Source organism: Lepus europaeus, chromosome 1 (assembly GCF_033115175.1).
Source record: "Lepus europaeus isolate LE1 chromosome 1, mLepTim1.pri, whole genome shotgun sequence".
Taxonomy (NCBI): Eukaryota; Metazoa; Chordata; class Mammalia; order Lagomorpha; family Leporidae; genus Lepus; species Lepus europaeus.
The window spans coordinates 35652575-35668712 of record NC_084827.1 but is presented as its reverse complement, the minus strand read 5'-3'; positions in this window follow the sequence as shown (position 1 = coordinate 35668712).

Here is a 16138-nt window from a genome sequence, read left to right as displayed (position 1 = left end):
AAAAGAAATTATTGGCAAATTTTTGTGAAAATATTGTGTTCTTATTTTAAAAGTGAGACACTGAAATATTTACAGGTATATTGATAAGATGTTAGCATTTGCTTCAAAATAATTGAAGACAGGCAAGCAGCAGGCAAAGAGATGGTGTTTATAAAAACAAATTTGATGAAGACTTATTTAAAATTTTTCCATAGCAAAAAGCTTTTAAGAGTGTCAAAGCAGTGTATGCTTAAAATATATCCATATGTGTAGTATACACCAAAATATTTTTAATTGCAAAAAAAAAATAGCTAATGCCTGAACCCAGTCCCTAAAGTCTGTGGACAAAGACAAGGTTTACTTTTCTAGGACTGTACAACAAGCAATTTCTAGTTGAAGATCAGGCACCCTTGTTCTTTTGTGTCTCTTAGCCATTCCCATCACACAGACACTCTCTCAAGGTCCTTTCCTCTTGTCTTCTTCATGCTTCTTCTTTCTTAATCTGTGTACTGCTATCCATGTTCTACCAATGCTTTTATTCCAGCCATATATATATATATATATAATATATATATTATATATATATATATTCTAATTGGGGGCATGCCCTGAGAACCCTCTTTTCACATACATGGTAACCTTGAAATTGGTCATTTTAAGAAAATTGTCCCCTTAATTTATTTATTTTTTATTTGACAGGCAGGGTGGACAGTGAGAGAGAGAGAGACAGAGACAGAGACAAAAGTCTTCCTTTGCCGTTGGTTCACCCCACAATGGCCGCTGCGGCCGGCACACCATGCTGATCCGAAGCCAGGAGCCAGGTGCTTCTCCTGGTCTCCCATGCGGGTGCAGGGCTCAAGGAATTGAGCCATCCTCCACTGCATTTCCGGGCCACAGCAGAGAGCTGGACTGGAAGAGGAGCAACCAGGACAGAATCCGGCGCCCTGACTAGGACTAGAACCTGGTGTGCCGGCGCCACAGGCGGAGGATTAGCCTCTTGAGCCATGGCACCGGCTCGTCCCCATAATTTAAATCACTTCCTCTGTGCTCCTTGCTTTGGTAAACATATGTAAAGTATACCCTCAAGTAATTGGAATTTTCATATATTCATGTGTCACACCATTCATATTCCAGAAAATTAATTCTAAGGATTGAATTGTATGGCTTTTATTAAAATATTTTTAATTTATAAAAATTCATTTTGTTTGCTAAGAAAAATATGTAAGAAAGTATACATTAACATAAAATATATAAGCTATATAAGACAAATATATAGCATCAAAATGTTACTAAATGGTTCTGAATTAGAGAATCCTAACATAATAATATAGCATATGAAAGTCCTCATCTTTTATGCTTTAATTCAGAAAAAATAACTATATTTTTTCACCATTTTATTTTGTAAATCATTCCCCAAATCTGTATTGAGACCTTAACTATGCAAATTTCAATCTACTAGAAAGTTTTCATATGACTATATAGCTAATTTGTTTTCTATAGCAACTTTTATAGAATTATTCATAGCTCTCATATTTAAAGGCATTCTTATTAATTCAAAGTCATTTGTTAAGTTTCAGACAATGTATTAATTCTTCACAGTACTGAGGCATCAGTTTTACCCCAGTATCCTTGGGGATCGTCTGACAGTGTTCAATTTCTCTCCAAAGGTTCATGTCTAGAAAATGTAACCCCGACTTTCCTACAGCTCCCACAGATGGCATCAAGAAGATGCTGTGTGTTCTAAAACTGAGATTCTATAGAGTGCCTGGGATGCAACATGCTCAATAGCATCATGTCCTAGTCTGCCACAGTACCCCCCGCCCTTACCTGAAAGTTTCCTTTCCCCACTTTTATGATTGCAAACCAACCTCTTACTAAAATTAACTCACTGGACTGAGTGCAGCAGTCCCTGTACACAGATTCCATGAGGTCATTTATCTCTCCTGTGGATAACATTCTAGATGTTTGGTTGTGTCTTGAGGGTTTTCTTTTCCAGGAACCCCGGGATCTGAGCAAAAAGTAATTACTACTTGCACATAGCCTCTAGACTGACTGGAGCCCAATTTGCTTCATCAAAATTCTCTAAAGAGCATGAAATCACCAGCCAATCTAAAGAGGGCTCTGAGGACTACAGACCAATCAGGGACTGGGTATGTACTTAAAATGCATTTCTCAACCCCAGTTTCAACCTATAAGAATCCTTTGTCCCCACCACTCAAGTAGCCTGAGAAGTAAGAGATAGCTCCCTGTCTCCTTGCTCTGCCCTTTGCAATGATTTCCTATTTGCTTCCACCCTCCTGATGTCTGCGATAGGATAGTTGCACATCAAGTGAGAAGAACTGGTTTCAGGGGGCCTATAACAATTCCTCCAACCACTTTTGGGGGTATTCTATAACAATACATTTCTATGTTGATTTAGTACATGAAGATTTTTTTCCTCAAATTTTCTCTCTCTCTCTTTTTTAAAATAATGTGTATATCCAAATGCCTGTATCAGCTGGAGTTGGGTCAAACCAAAGCCTGGAAACTCAATCCCAGTCTGCTACATGGTTGACAGGGACTCAGTTACTTCAGTCATCACCTGCTGCCTCCCAGGGCGAGAAATCAGCAGGAAGCTGGAATAGAGGATGGAGCTTGCACTTGAACTGAGGCACATTGATATGATATTCAAGTGCCCGAAGTGGCATCATAACCACTATGTCAGACGCCTGCTCTGAAAGCATTGACTTTTTTGGAAGTTGTATATCTAAGAGAAGTATACAATTTACTTCTGGATAACTTTTCCTTTATTCTGGGCTTAGACAAGTTTTTATACTGCTCCTGGAAAAAGTAGCAATCAGATTTCCCGAAACCTAAATCCTACATACTAGATTATTGCAAAGTTTAAATGCAGGTGTCTGACATCCTTGGGCAGGCTAACTATAGCTAGGACTGTCATTTTTAGAAGAAGCTAGAAACAACATCATAACTTTTGAAGATAGTGAACAATGAAGTTGCACTAGTGATGTCATATGTCCAGTATAAGGTACTGTCATATGATAAGTCTTGGAGTAAATTTTGGCCACGGTGCAAAGAGGTTTCTTTCCACCATATGCACCTTAATTGATTAGTTATTAAATTTCTATGATTGAATGGGAAAATAAGCCTAATTCCTTTTTCCTAGAAGCAAGTTCTTTTTGAGAAATAGCACACCATTTAACTAGTTGGTTTGGAAAATAACTCAGTGGCTTTTTATTTGAGCCTACCCAAATACAATAGCGACTTTATTCTCCTTGGTTTGGGTTCTTTCCTAGTTCCTCCTACTCTGAAATTTCTGACTTAATGCAAAAACTCATGTCACACATTTCAGTCCTGAGGGAAATTACCGTGACCTGTTTTTTTCTTTTTAAACTTTCTTCAGGGAGGTTATTTGCCTCTGCTTCCTTCTCCCTTCCCCCAGTTGTTGGTTGTTTCTTAGCAGCTTGCTTCACTCCTGTAAATCCTCAACTGGCAGGAGCACACCAGCTGTCTACTGAAGATGCATCTAATCTTGGCCCCGTCTGTCATTTGGCCTTTTAAAAATGGCCCCAGTTAAAAGTGTTGTGTAATAAAAATAAATAGGTTTACCACCCTGAGTGCTGTGACTCATCCCCTTTAGAGCCATTGCTACCTGAAAGGAACCTGATTTTACCTTTCTCTTTAGAGTAGAAAAACTTACGTGTGTACTTTTCAATGGAGTTTGGGACAGAAGACTCTTGTGTTTTAGTTAATTCACATTTATGTACCATGTATTATATGGATATACCAGGAAACTATGACCAAACTGCAGAGACTTGGGGTTAACATCAACAATTTGAAAATCCACAAATCTTTCAAGAGTTGGCATTTTGGGCATTCCTTCAGCTGTGCATTCTTGGCTTTTACAATCCTGAACACAGTCTATTTTTTGGCTGCTTTTGCTTTCCTGTAGTCAGGTTCTCCTCCCACGCCACCTGCACCCCCTTACAGCTGCTGCTACTTCTTTCACAAAAAGCCCCAAGAGCTGAATATATTTCTGCATATGTGGGTTTTTTTAATGTCTAGATTTCTGTAAATGACTTTTTAAACTATAAAATATTAAGCACTGGCTTGCAAATATTACATAGCCACTTTCACTGGTTATTTTAGGACCTTATTTGAGTAATTTATTTTGTGTGACATGTATCTGAGTGGAGTCAGGTTTATAAGAAATTTGCTTTTTTTTTTCATTTCTTCTTTGTATTCTTGTAAGCTGTATATTATGCAGTTTCTCTTAAAGGTAAATGTTCAGTTATTTTTTATATTGCTCACAGAGAAGAAAAAAAAAAGACACAACCCTAGTATTGATAAAAAAAAGATAGCATATGACACTTATTTGAAAAACAGCTTTTTAAAAAAATGCCATAAGCAAAACCATAAATTTTTATTAAGTAAATGTCCCCACCTTAAATCCAGGAGTCTCTTATTCAGTGTTATTTGGGCAATTCATTGGTTTCAGCAGCATGCAGTGATCCCAGACTGTCATCTACCAGTTGTTACACACCATGGTTATTTGAGATAGAGGTTGTCTAACTGTTTGCATCAATGACTAAGTTCACACTCTTAGAGGACAAAATTGTAAGATTTTAAACATACAGCAAGAAGTAGGGAAAATAACTAAAGGAAATTCTAAATTACATGAAAGGTAAGGTTTTTTAGAGCAACACCTTGCAGATCTGTGAGTCTGTCCATTCATTTGGCTCTTAAAAGTACTATTCTTTGGGATGTAACTGTTGTTTTTAACCCTTGTTTATACTCCTGTGGAACTCGTGGTCTTCCTACTTTTTGCTTGTTGAATATTATGAATAAGCTTGTTATTATAGAGTGTGTTAGAATACGTCTGCAAAAACCAATGAAGAAAGGGCAGGAAGGGAGGGAAATGGGGGGAAGCAGGGGAGTGAAGAAAATGTGGTTGTCTTCTTGGAACTGTACCTATGGAATGCGTAAAATATACTTACATTAATTTAAAAAAAATCTAAATAGAAAGCTTGAAAGAATTCAAGGTGAACTGTTATTATATATTTTATATAATAACAGATAACTCATTGGGAAGAAAATTGGTCAAGAGTCTAGAAGAGTTTCTCAAACTGATTTCCTAGGATTTCTGGAAAATTTGAAAGAGCATATGTGCACCTTTGCAAGGTCAAAATATCTAAAATAATTCTCAATTCTATATTTTTGTCTTGATGATAATTTTTTTAAAAAAATAATGGTTATAAAAGTTATCTTTTGCAGTATACATTTTAAACTGATAGTTCCATAGATTGGGAGGTCTTCAAGAAATTTGTTTTCTTCTCTTTTTACAAAAGGGGCTTATATGTGACTCAAGTTTGATATATGCTTTAGTAGATGAAATAGCATAATGGAACCCACTGCATGGTGGAGCAGCAGAGCCAAAGAGAAACCAAAGATATATTAAAAAAAAAAAAACTATCAAAGAATTGATCAGATGAAGTTAAACATGTAAGAGTATTTTACTGAAGACCACTGCAGTAGATGTCAGGACATTTCAACTCAGGTGAAACAAAAGCCTTGTGGGTGTTTAAGCACTAGAATGAACTAGTGGGGAGCCTGGTCAATGAGATTGGGCTTTCTGTGTTTGCTAGTTGGCAATTATGTAAGTTAGCTTCCATACCCTCCTAGGAGATAGGGGTACTATCTTCCTTGATTACATTTCAAAGAGAAGATTCCCAGGTGTGTGACAACAGACTGGGGAAAAGATTTACATCTTAAAGAGACAGAGAAAACATTTACAATGACATACAACAGACTCATAGAATGACAATTGCTCTAAATAGTACTCTGACCTCAGAATCAGTCCTTAATTATTCTGGTCTGGCTGAAAAGCCCATGAGAGCATTTCAGACATGGAAAGCCAAGACACTGTGGCAAAAAAAAAAAAAAAAAAAAAAAATCCTACATGAAGGATCTCTATGAGTGAGACCTCAGTGGAAAGAAAGGGCCATCAAAGAAGGATATATTTTCTCTGATGGGAGGAGAGAACATCTATTTTGCTTATGGCCTTGTCTAAATATGGGCAGAGACTGTGGACTCAAATGGCTTCCATAGCCTTGGCAGCTCACATCAAGAGCTCCAGTGATCATTGATGTCACACATGAGACTGTTAATTGTTAAATTAACACTAGGAGTCACTGTGCACCTACTCCCCATGTAGTACCTCTGTCCTCAGTGAGTTGTATTATGAGAATTAACTGTAAAACTTGTTCTCCATTTTTTTTATATTGTGAGTGTGTGTGTGCAAATTGTTGAAGTCTTTATTTAATATAGAGTTGTTCTTCTGTGTATAAAGTTAACCGAAAATGAATATTAATGGAGAATGGGAATGGGAGGGGAAGGAGGAAGAGGGGTTGGAGTGGGGGTGGGAGGGCTAGTATGGTGGGAAGAATCACCATATTCCTAAAGTTGTATTTATGAAATTTCTACTCATTAAATAAAAGGTTTCTTTAAAACATGTAACACTAATTGACAAAAACAAGAACAACAACAAAATAATGCTCTAAGAAAAAGGAGTCAGGGGCTCATAGTGAGGGTAAAACACCTGTCTAAAGTTAGTTCTGGTGAGGGAAATGTTAAAGTTGCTTTGGACACCACTTTTTAAAGGAGAGAAAAAGTGGCTGGTACTATGGCTCAGGCAGTTAAGCTTCAGCCTGCAGTGCCTGCATCCCATATAGATGCCTGTTTATGTCTTCGCTGCTTCATTTCCAATCCAGCTCCCTACTAATGAGCCTGGAAAAGCAGCAGAGGATGATCCAAGTGATTGGGCCCCTGCACCCACTTGAGACCAGGAAGAAACTCCTGGCTCCTGGGTTTGGCCATTTCTGAAGTGAACCAGTGGAAGGAAGAAGATATCTCTCTTTTTGTCTCCTCACTATCTGTGTAACTCTGCCTTTCAAAAAAATAAATAAATCTTAAAAACAAAAACAAAAAATTTGAGCTCCATCTTTAAAAAAAAAAAAAAAGGGAAGAGAGAAAATAGTCTCATTCCACAAGACAAATACAAGTGAGGGATTAGCTAAGAAGTAGGTATCTAGAAATTTAGGAATAATTTTTCTGATAATATGTGCTTACTAATTAGACATATTTGAAGAGAGGAAGGACAATACAAATGAATACATTAAAGTGTCCCTGGAAGCAGATGACACCATTTTTGAGAATCATTTCCTGATAAATTTTTTGCTCTTCTTTCCCTTCAATGCATTATGAGCAAAACAAGACAATACTCATGATTTAGATGATTAAAAAAACTAGAATTGATTTTTGTTTTTATTTTAAGTTTATGGAATTTCTGTAAATCATGTATTTCAAATGTGTCTGCAAATGTGGGTAATGACTTGGTAGGGACATTTACATCTATGTATTAACATTATATGTAAATATATTATAGAAATATAAATATACATATAATCTCCACAACATTCAACATAGAAGTCTAGTCAAAATAAGTATTAGAATCACATGCATGTACAGTGTACCCCTTGTAATATAGAGCATTAGCTACCAGAGGGTTACGAAATAGCTCTCACTCAGGTTCCAAGAAAAATTTAGAATAGTAAAAGTTTTACATTATGAACACCTAATCAGCAATTTGCACAGCAAAGACAATTTAATGCATTTTATCAAAGACTTAATTAGTCTACATTAGTCCCAATGAATCCTACATAGTGAAATGAATGAGATATGGCTTCTGTCCTTCACCCGTTGACAGAATGTGGTGTGGGGGTTATATAGCAAAGAAGTAGATATTGTCATTAATGCAGCATGAGAAGGAAAAGAGTGATGCGTATTTCATTTATTGTATTGCCAGCAGAAAATACTTTATTGTGCCAAGTATCATTCATATTTCAATCATTCATAATATATTTATTGAGCCCCTATGTTGGGTCAAGCACTCTTATAGGCAACAGGGTTAGCAGTGCACAAAACCAGTTAAGATTTCATAGGATTTAGCTTGTTGTGAGTGGAATAGGAAACAAGTGATAAAATGTGTAATATCAGTAAGGAAATGGCAAGTGCAATGAAGAAAGCAAAGCTTGGAAAGCAGATATTAGCAGAAATTCCTGTTTTAGTTAAAGGGTTGGAGAAGGCTTCACAAAGAGGCAACTTTTGAACAGATATTAGAATGAAGTAAGGATGTAACACCACTGTGTGAAGAAGAGCATTGCCAACTCAGACAACAGCAAACGCAAAGGACTGGAGGCAGGAGTTGGTTGTTGTGTTTGCTTGTTTGTTTGTTTTTGTCATCCACTAAAACTGCAAGAAAACCAGTGTGACTAGACCAGAGGAAGACACAGAAAACTAGCATGAAGTGGACTAAGAGAGTAAGCCAGGCCAGCGCCGTGGCTTAACAGGCTAATCCTCCGCCTTGCGGCGCCGGCACACTGGGTTCTAGTCCCGGTTGGGGCGCCGGATTCTATCCCAGTTGCCCCTCTTCCAGGCCAGCTCTCTGCTATGGCCCGGGAAGGCAGTGGAGGATGGCCCAAGTGCTTGGGCCCTGCACCCGCATGGGAGACCAGGAGAGGCACCTGGCTCCTGGCTTCGGATCAGCGCGATGAGCTGGCCGCAACGGCAAAAAGGAAGACCTTTCTCTCTGTCTCTCTCTCTCACTATCCACTCTGCCTGTCAAAAAAAAAAAAAAAAAAAAAAGAGTAAGCCAATTCCCAGAGTGTATAAAAATCCTGTAGAAAACATGGTGAAGACTCTGGATTTTATTGTGAGCATGAAAGGACACAATGGGAGTGTGAGCCAGGAAGCAATATGATATGCTTCCACTGGATTTACTGAAGACGAGAGTGGGACAGGTCGGTTAGATTGGCAAAGATTTCTGAAGATAGAGGAGTCTGAATCTCATCTGGAAGTACACGTAAGAATCAATCAGGTGAAATTAGTTCAGCTGGTTTATAGCGGAAAGGATAGTAAAGTGTGGCAGGCAAGGGAGAAATATGTACAGAGTTCAGGGACAGGAAGGACCATAGAGCCATGGCAGGACTGTTTTACCCACTGGACAGCCCTAGAGGATGAGTGCCAAGGGCCAATGAGATTTCAAAGTTTACTTAAAGTGTTTGGAAACCTAAAAAAGACAATGGAAAACAAAACTTTTTTCTGGTTCTGAAATATAAAAAGAGAAAATTTTAGAATCAAATCAACCAAGAACTATTTATAGTAAAACACAATTAAAATAGAATATAGGCTCCACAAAAGTAGAGACTTACCTGTTTTGCTCGCCAAGGTATTTTTTTTTACCTAAAGTAAGTACTAGCCTGTAGCAGCCACCTAATAAAAATTTGCTGAATGGATGAATGCCATTCAATTCTATACAAAGTGACATTATCTCAACTGGCCAACCACAATTATTCTAAAATCTTATATAGCTATTGATTTATAAATTGTTTTTAATGTAGAATCTGGGTTTACCATGAAGTTCCTGATCCGATTTAACTCCCCAAAAGGAAAGGTCCCCAGGTTTCATGACTGTGTTTAAAAGAACCTGTGTCCTTGTAACCAGCACATCTCGGCGGGCTTAGTGTGAGTAGTTAGAACAATAAGAAGTTAATCCAGAGGTGTCAGCCTACAAGGAGCATCAGCCTCAACCTGCAGGAAGTGTGGAGCCATTAAAAAATGTTGGAAATTGAAGTGAAACCCACATGGTAGCAGGTGAACTCTGCTTTTCACTTTGACAATGGATTTGACTAGCATTATACTGTGGTAATTGGGCAAAAAGTAAGTAGGTAGTTTTCACAGTCTGAGGGTAAAATGAAGATGGACTGATCCATGCAGTGGTGGAGAATCTTTTTTCTGCCAACGATCATTTGGATACTTTTAACACCATTCGTGGGCCATACAAAATTAACAACTTAAAAATCAGCCTGCTATGGATTTATTGACTTCCAAGTCTTGATTGTAGTTGCTTTGGCAGGGCCAGACCCAGTAATTTCACCCGCCATATTCAGCCCAAAGGCAGGATGTTCCCAGTTCGAGTCATGCCAACACAGAGAATGGGAAGAAAATTGACTTTGGCCTCTTTAGAAGAGAATGTTAATAGGAGCTGGTAACCAACTGGTTGTAGATGTAGTGCGAGGGAAGCACTGAGCATGATTCTCAATGACTCAAGTAGCCAAATCACCAGGTGCATAACAGTGCCTCACCCAAGGAGGAGGAGAAACAATGGAAATTTTTATCAAATTAATTAAACAATTAATTAATGAAATGAAGTTTCCAGCCCATACCCAAACGTTAGGACTTATATAAATTACTTAAATCTCATTTCCCTCATCTCTGAAACAAGGGCGATTATTTCTACTTAATCTGAGTCACAGTTTTGGTTTGAAGAACAAATGTCACAATATCTTTCCTAATTTTGAAAATATTTAACATTAGACACAAACAATATACTGTGTAATTTATGAAATACAGTTTTAAAAGGAACATTTCTGAAGTTACAATAACTAACAAAATGATATTACAAATATTATTGAGTCATCGTACTTATCTCAATTTATGAATCTTGTTTAGCCATTTCTTCCCTAAGAATAGTTTCTTTAAAATATCTTTATCTAAAATCTTTCTTTAAAATATCCTCAGATAAGATATGACAAAGTTTTATTGATCTTGAGTTTTATTAAAGTGATATCATCTAGTCTTATGCACCTTGCATTTATCCATTCAATTTTTTCAGTATGTTCATACAAGAATGTATTAAAAACAATCAAGTGTCCACCCACAGGAGAATGACAACTAAGCTATGATATATTCTCCCAAAGAAATATTATATAGTGGGAAAACTTACATCTCAGTATAACAATTAAAGACCATCAATTACTTATCTTGAAAAACCATAAGTATGCAAATATAGTAAACAACATTTCCTAAATTCTACATAATAAAAAGTAAATAAAAGTTTACTGAAAAAAGCATTTAGCCTTGTGATTAAGAAACTGGTTAAGATGCCTGTGCACCATTTTAGAGTTTGTGGGATTTTTCAGCTGTGGTTCCTGACTCCAGGTTCTTGGTAATGCAGACCCTGGCTGCGGGGTTGGGGGTGGGGGGTTGCAGGCAGAAAGAAATGAATTAAATACTAGGGTCACTGCCATACATATGAGAGACCTGCACTGAGTTTCTGGCTTCTGAATTCATGCTGGTCCAGCCCCAGCTATTGCAGGCATTTGGGTAGTGAATCAGTGAATAGGAGTGCTCTCTCTGTCCTTCTCTGTGTGTCTCCCAGACTATTGCATGGTGGCACTATGGCACAGCGGGTTAAAGCCCTGGCCTCAAGCGCCAGCATCCCATATGGGTGCCAGTTCTAGTTCGGCTGCTCCTCTTCTGATCTGGCTCTCTGCTATGGCCTGGAATAGCAGTGGAGGATGGCCCAAGTCCTTGGGCCCCTGCACACGCATGGGAGACCAGGAGGAAGCACCTGGCCCCTGGCTTCAGATTGGTGTAGCTCTGGCCATTGTGGCCATCTGGGGAGTGAACCAGCGCATGGAAGACTTCTCTCTCTGTCTCTACCTCTCTCTCTAACTCTGCCTGTTAAATAAATAAAATAAATCTTTAAAAAAACACTAAGATCACTAACGACGTTCTTTCTTCCTAAAACAGATTACAACACTTGGTAAAATACGGTTTTTGCAATAATAAAACTGAAAGGGGATTCTTTATTGAGAAAGATTCTGGATGGTTTCCTTGCAAGCTTTTGCTTTTATGTCTATGTTCTTCCATATAGAGTTGCTCTACTGCCGAAAGCGTGAGCTGCCAGGGCTGTTTGCTTTTATTTTTGTGGAGCTCAAGCCTGAATCAAGAAATATTTCTACTTGTAGCAGGGTCCAGAAAGTAGCCAACCTGCTTACTTTGTTCCATTAAAATAAAATATTACATGACTCAAATCATGGAAGATGTGTTATTTTAGTTTCATAACTGAGGGCGCTGCATTTTGCTATAGTTTTTTTTTCAAACATTAAGAGTGCTCCCATCCACTAAATTAGATTACATACTTATAGAATTTTATTTTAAGATCTATAGATAGACCCTACTGTTGTAGTTGTAGATTAATTATACTGAGTTAAGTTTTGAAAAATATGAGTCTATGACTAAGAATTATCTATTTGAACTAAACTTCTCCCTTCAATACTGTTTAAGGAGTACAGCTTTGATTTTCTAAAATTGCTTTTATTTTTTATTTTATTTCTTTGAAAAGCAGAGAGATAGACAACAGGAGATTCCACACCTGCTGGTTCACTCCCTAAATGGCTGCAACAGTTAAAGCCACCAGCTTAGAATTCTATCCAGGTCTCCTACGTGAGTGTCAAAGACCCAAGTACTTGAGCCATCGTCTGCTGCCTCCCCAAGCATGCATTAGTACAAAGCTGGATTAGAAACAAAGGTGGGCCTTACATCTGGGCATTCTGATATGGGATGCATGCATATCAAATGGTGTCTTAACTGCTAGGCCAAATTCCCATCTCAACATTGACTAAGATAAACTTTACCTCAATATCTATCCATTATGAAAGAGTAAATAGCTTTTTGAAATTTTTTGGTGGAATTTTTTTTTTCATTTTTTGGTAGGAAGAGAAAGAAGGAATTCTTATTTATGCCATATATTCCACACCTAAGCCATACTTTCATTTTACTAGCATATCATGACATTGCATCATTTTGCATCTATATGCTTTTATGTCTATACATTTCTGCACATATAATCCATACAACAGGGGCTGGCATTGTGGCATAGCAGGTAAAGCCACTGCCTATGATGACAGCATCCCACATGGGCAGCAGTTTGTCTTGGCTAATCCACTTCTGATTCAACTCCCTGCTAATTGCCTGGGTAAAACAGCTGAAGATGGCCCACAAGTTTGGGCCTTTACCTCCCACATGGGAGTCCCAGATGAAGCTCCTAGTTCCTGGTTTCAGCCTGGCTTAACCCTGGCTACTGCAGCCTTTTGGAGAGTGAACCAGTGGATGGAGGATCTCTGCCTTTGTATTTCTGTCTCTCTCTTGCCCTTTGTAACTCTTTTAAATAAATAAATAAATCTTTGTTTCTAAATCTACACAATTATCAAGTATCACCTTATAATTACAATTACCATGTTCACTGAAAAAATATCCCTGCTAGTATAATTAACACTTGTATGACTTACACACTCTGTTAGGTACTCCCCTAAGTGCTTTGTAGTTAAATATTGCAACTTGGCAGGTAGGTAGTCTTATAAGCCTCATTTTTCAGATGAGCAAACTGAAGCCTAGGGATGTTGAGTAATTTCATAAAAGGCATACAGTTTGTACATATTAGATGTAGGATCAAATTCACATTGGATCCTCCCAGCACTATGGCACAACAGGTTAAGCTGCCACTTACAACATGGGAGTGCCATACCAGAGTATCCATCCAAGTCTCAGCTGCTCTGTTTCTAGTCCTGCTACTGCACCTGGGAAAATAGCAAATGATGTCCCAAGTACTTGAGTCCCTGCCATCCACCCACGTGGGAGATTTAGATGGAATTCTTGGCTCCTGGCTTTGGTCTGGACTAGTCCTGGCTGTTGTGGGCATTTGGGGATTGAAACAGGGGATGGAAGATACATCTCTCCTGTCTCTCTCTTTGTCATTCTGCCTTTTGAATGAATGAATGAATAAATAAATAATAAATAAATCACAGAGTCTGGGTTCAGAGACAGTGTCCTTAAATCTCAATCTATACAACTATTGTCATTACTAAACATATATATAAAATGAAGCCACTTAAAATATCAATGCTGTGGTCTGGCGCTGTGGCATAACAGATAAACTTGCCATCTGCAACACCCCACATCCCATATGAAGACTGATTTGAGTCCCAGCTGCTCCACTTGAGATCCAGCTCCCTGATAATCCATCTGAGAAAGCAGCAAATGATGGCCCAAGTTCTTGGGCTCCTGCATCCACACAGGAGACCTGGATGAAGCTCCTGCCTCCTGGCTTAGCTTGGCCCAGCCCTGGTCATTGTGGTCATCTGGGCAGTGAATGAGTGGATGGAAGCTTTTTCTCTCTCTGCCTCTGCCTCTCCTTCTCTGTAGCTCTTTCGAATAAATAATAATTTTTTTTTAAAAAAATCAATGTTGTTACACTTGCAGCACAATACAAAGAAAATATTTTAAATTTGGTTAATTATTTTGAAAATTAGTCTTCAAAGTCCTTTTGTTTGTATTGAGAAGATACATTCTTTTCATTGGCACTGCTTATGAGATGTAACATCTTCCACCTAAAGGATCTTTCTGAACTATTTCTAATGTCCTCAACCTGATGTATGCCTGCCATACACTCAAAACATCTTTGAAAACTTCAAGGATTGATGAGTGGAGTAATTTGGCAAGCTTAAAGGAATGTAAGGGAAGTAGATGTTTCAGACTGAAATTTTGTTCTCAAGGAATAGCAAAATATTTTGGCCTGAATTAATCAGATAAGCAGCTCCTAGCAATCTAATTGACTGAATTGAGACTTGACCATAAATCTCTGTTATCATAGTCTATCACTTATGTCTTTGTGCCATAAATTATCAGAGATTATTCCTCTAATTATTTTAAAGGAGTCCATAAATTGAAGTTGAAATTTGAGTTGATATCATTCTGATAACAATGTAATGTCTAACATGCCATGCCCCAAATTTTATTCAAATATTAAATGTTTTAAATATTATATCATATTATAATAAAGCATTTTGAAATGTACTAACTGACTCTCATTAGAAACTGCCTTGGCCAGTGCCGCAGCTCACTAGGCTAATCCTCCACCTGCGGCGCCGGCACACCGGGTTCTAGTCCCAGTTGGAGCGCCAGATTCTGTCCTGGTTGCTCCTCTTCCAGGCCAGCTCTCTGCTGTGGCCCAGGAGGGCAGTGGAGGATGGCCCAAGTGCCTGGGCCCTGCACCTGCATGGGAGACCAGCAGGAAGCACCTGGCTCCTGGCTTCGGGTCAATGCAGCGTGCAGGCCGTAGCAGCCACTTGGGGCGTGAACCAATGAAAAGACGAAGACCTTTCTCTCTGGCTCTCTCTCTGTCTAACTTTGCCTGTCAAAAGAAAAAAGAAAAAAAAAGAAACTGCCTTAAAATGTACACAATTTCAAAGGTTGAAATGTTTAAAACATTCACCAGTGTGTACAAAAACTCCATCAAAATTGATAAAATTTGTCTAATTTTAATTATTCAAATATTTTAAATGAGAAAAAGAGAGGATAAGCATTTTAGTTTGCCTATCTTTATCACATGCAATTTACTGCATAGGGGATAATGTACTTGTCTGGCTTGCAAAAGTTACTCTTAGAGAAAGAAAGGGGAACTTCACCTGTTCAGTGTTGACTTGTGTGTGTGTGTATGTGCTTTTGCACTAGCCTGCGTATGTATTTACTTCATGGAATTTTTTTTTTTTTTGACAGGTAGAGTGGACAGTGAGAGAGAGAGACAGAGAGAAAGGTCTTCCTTTTTGCCGTTGGTTCACCCTCCAATGGCCACTGCGGCCGGCGCTTCGCACTGATCCGAAGCCAGGAGCCAGGTGCTTCTCCTGGTCTCCCATGCGGGTGCAGGGCCCAAGCACTTGGGCCATCCTCCACTGCCTTCTCGGGCCATAGCAGAGAGCTGGCCTGGAAGAGGGGCAACCGGGATAGAATCCAGCGCCCCAACCGGGACTAGAATCCAGTGTGCTGGCGCCGCAAGGCGGAGGATTAGCCTGTTGAGCCACGGCGCCGGCTTACTTCATGGAATTTTATCATTGTGAAATTCCTTTCCAATTATGTGATGAAATTTACCTCCATTTCCCACTCAGCCACTGAGTGTGGCTAATTTGGAGAATTCTTGGTTTCTTAAAAAGGAATTGAGGTTGTAGAAGTTTGGGAGACACTGAAGTCTTATGTGTTTGCATAGTTTGCATCCTGTGGTCACAAAGGTGTCAAGAGCCCTGCCCAGAACCACAGCTCACGGAGCCTTGCAGACACCCTGCACTCTTTCATTGACTGGGAGGAAAAAACTAGTTCCTCTGCCTCTTCTGTGACATAGCAGCCTGGTAGCTGTTCTCTTCCTTTTCCAGACTCTAGTTTATTGTGCCAGTTGTGGTGTGTTTGTATGTTTGTTTGTTTGTTTGTT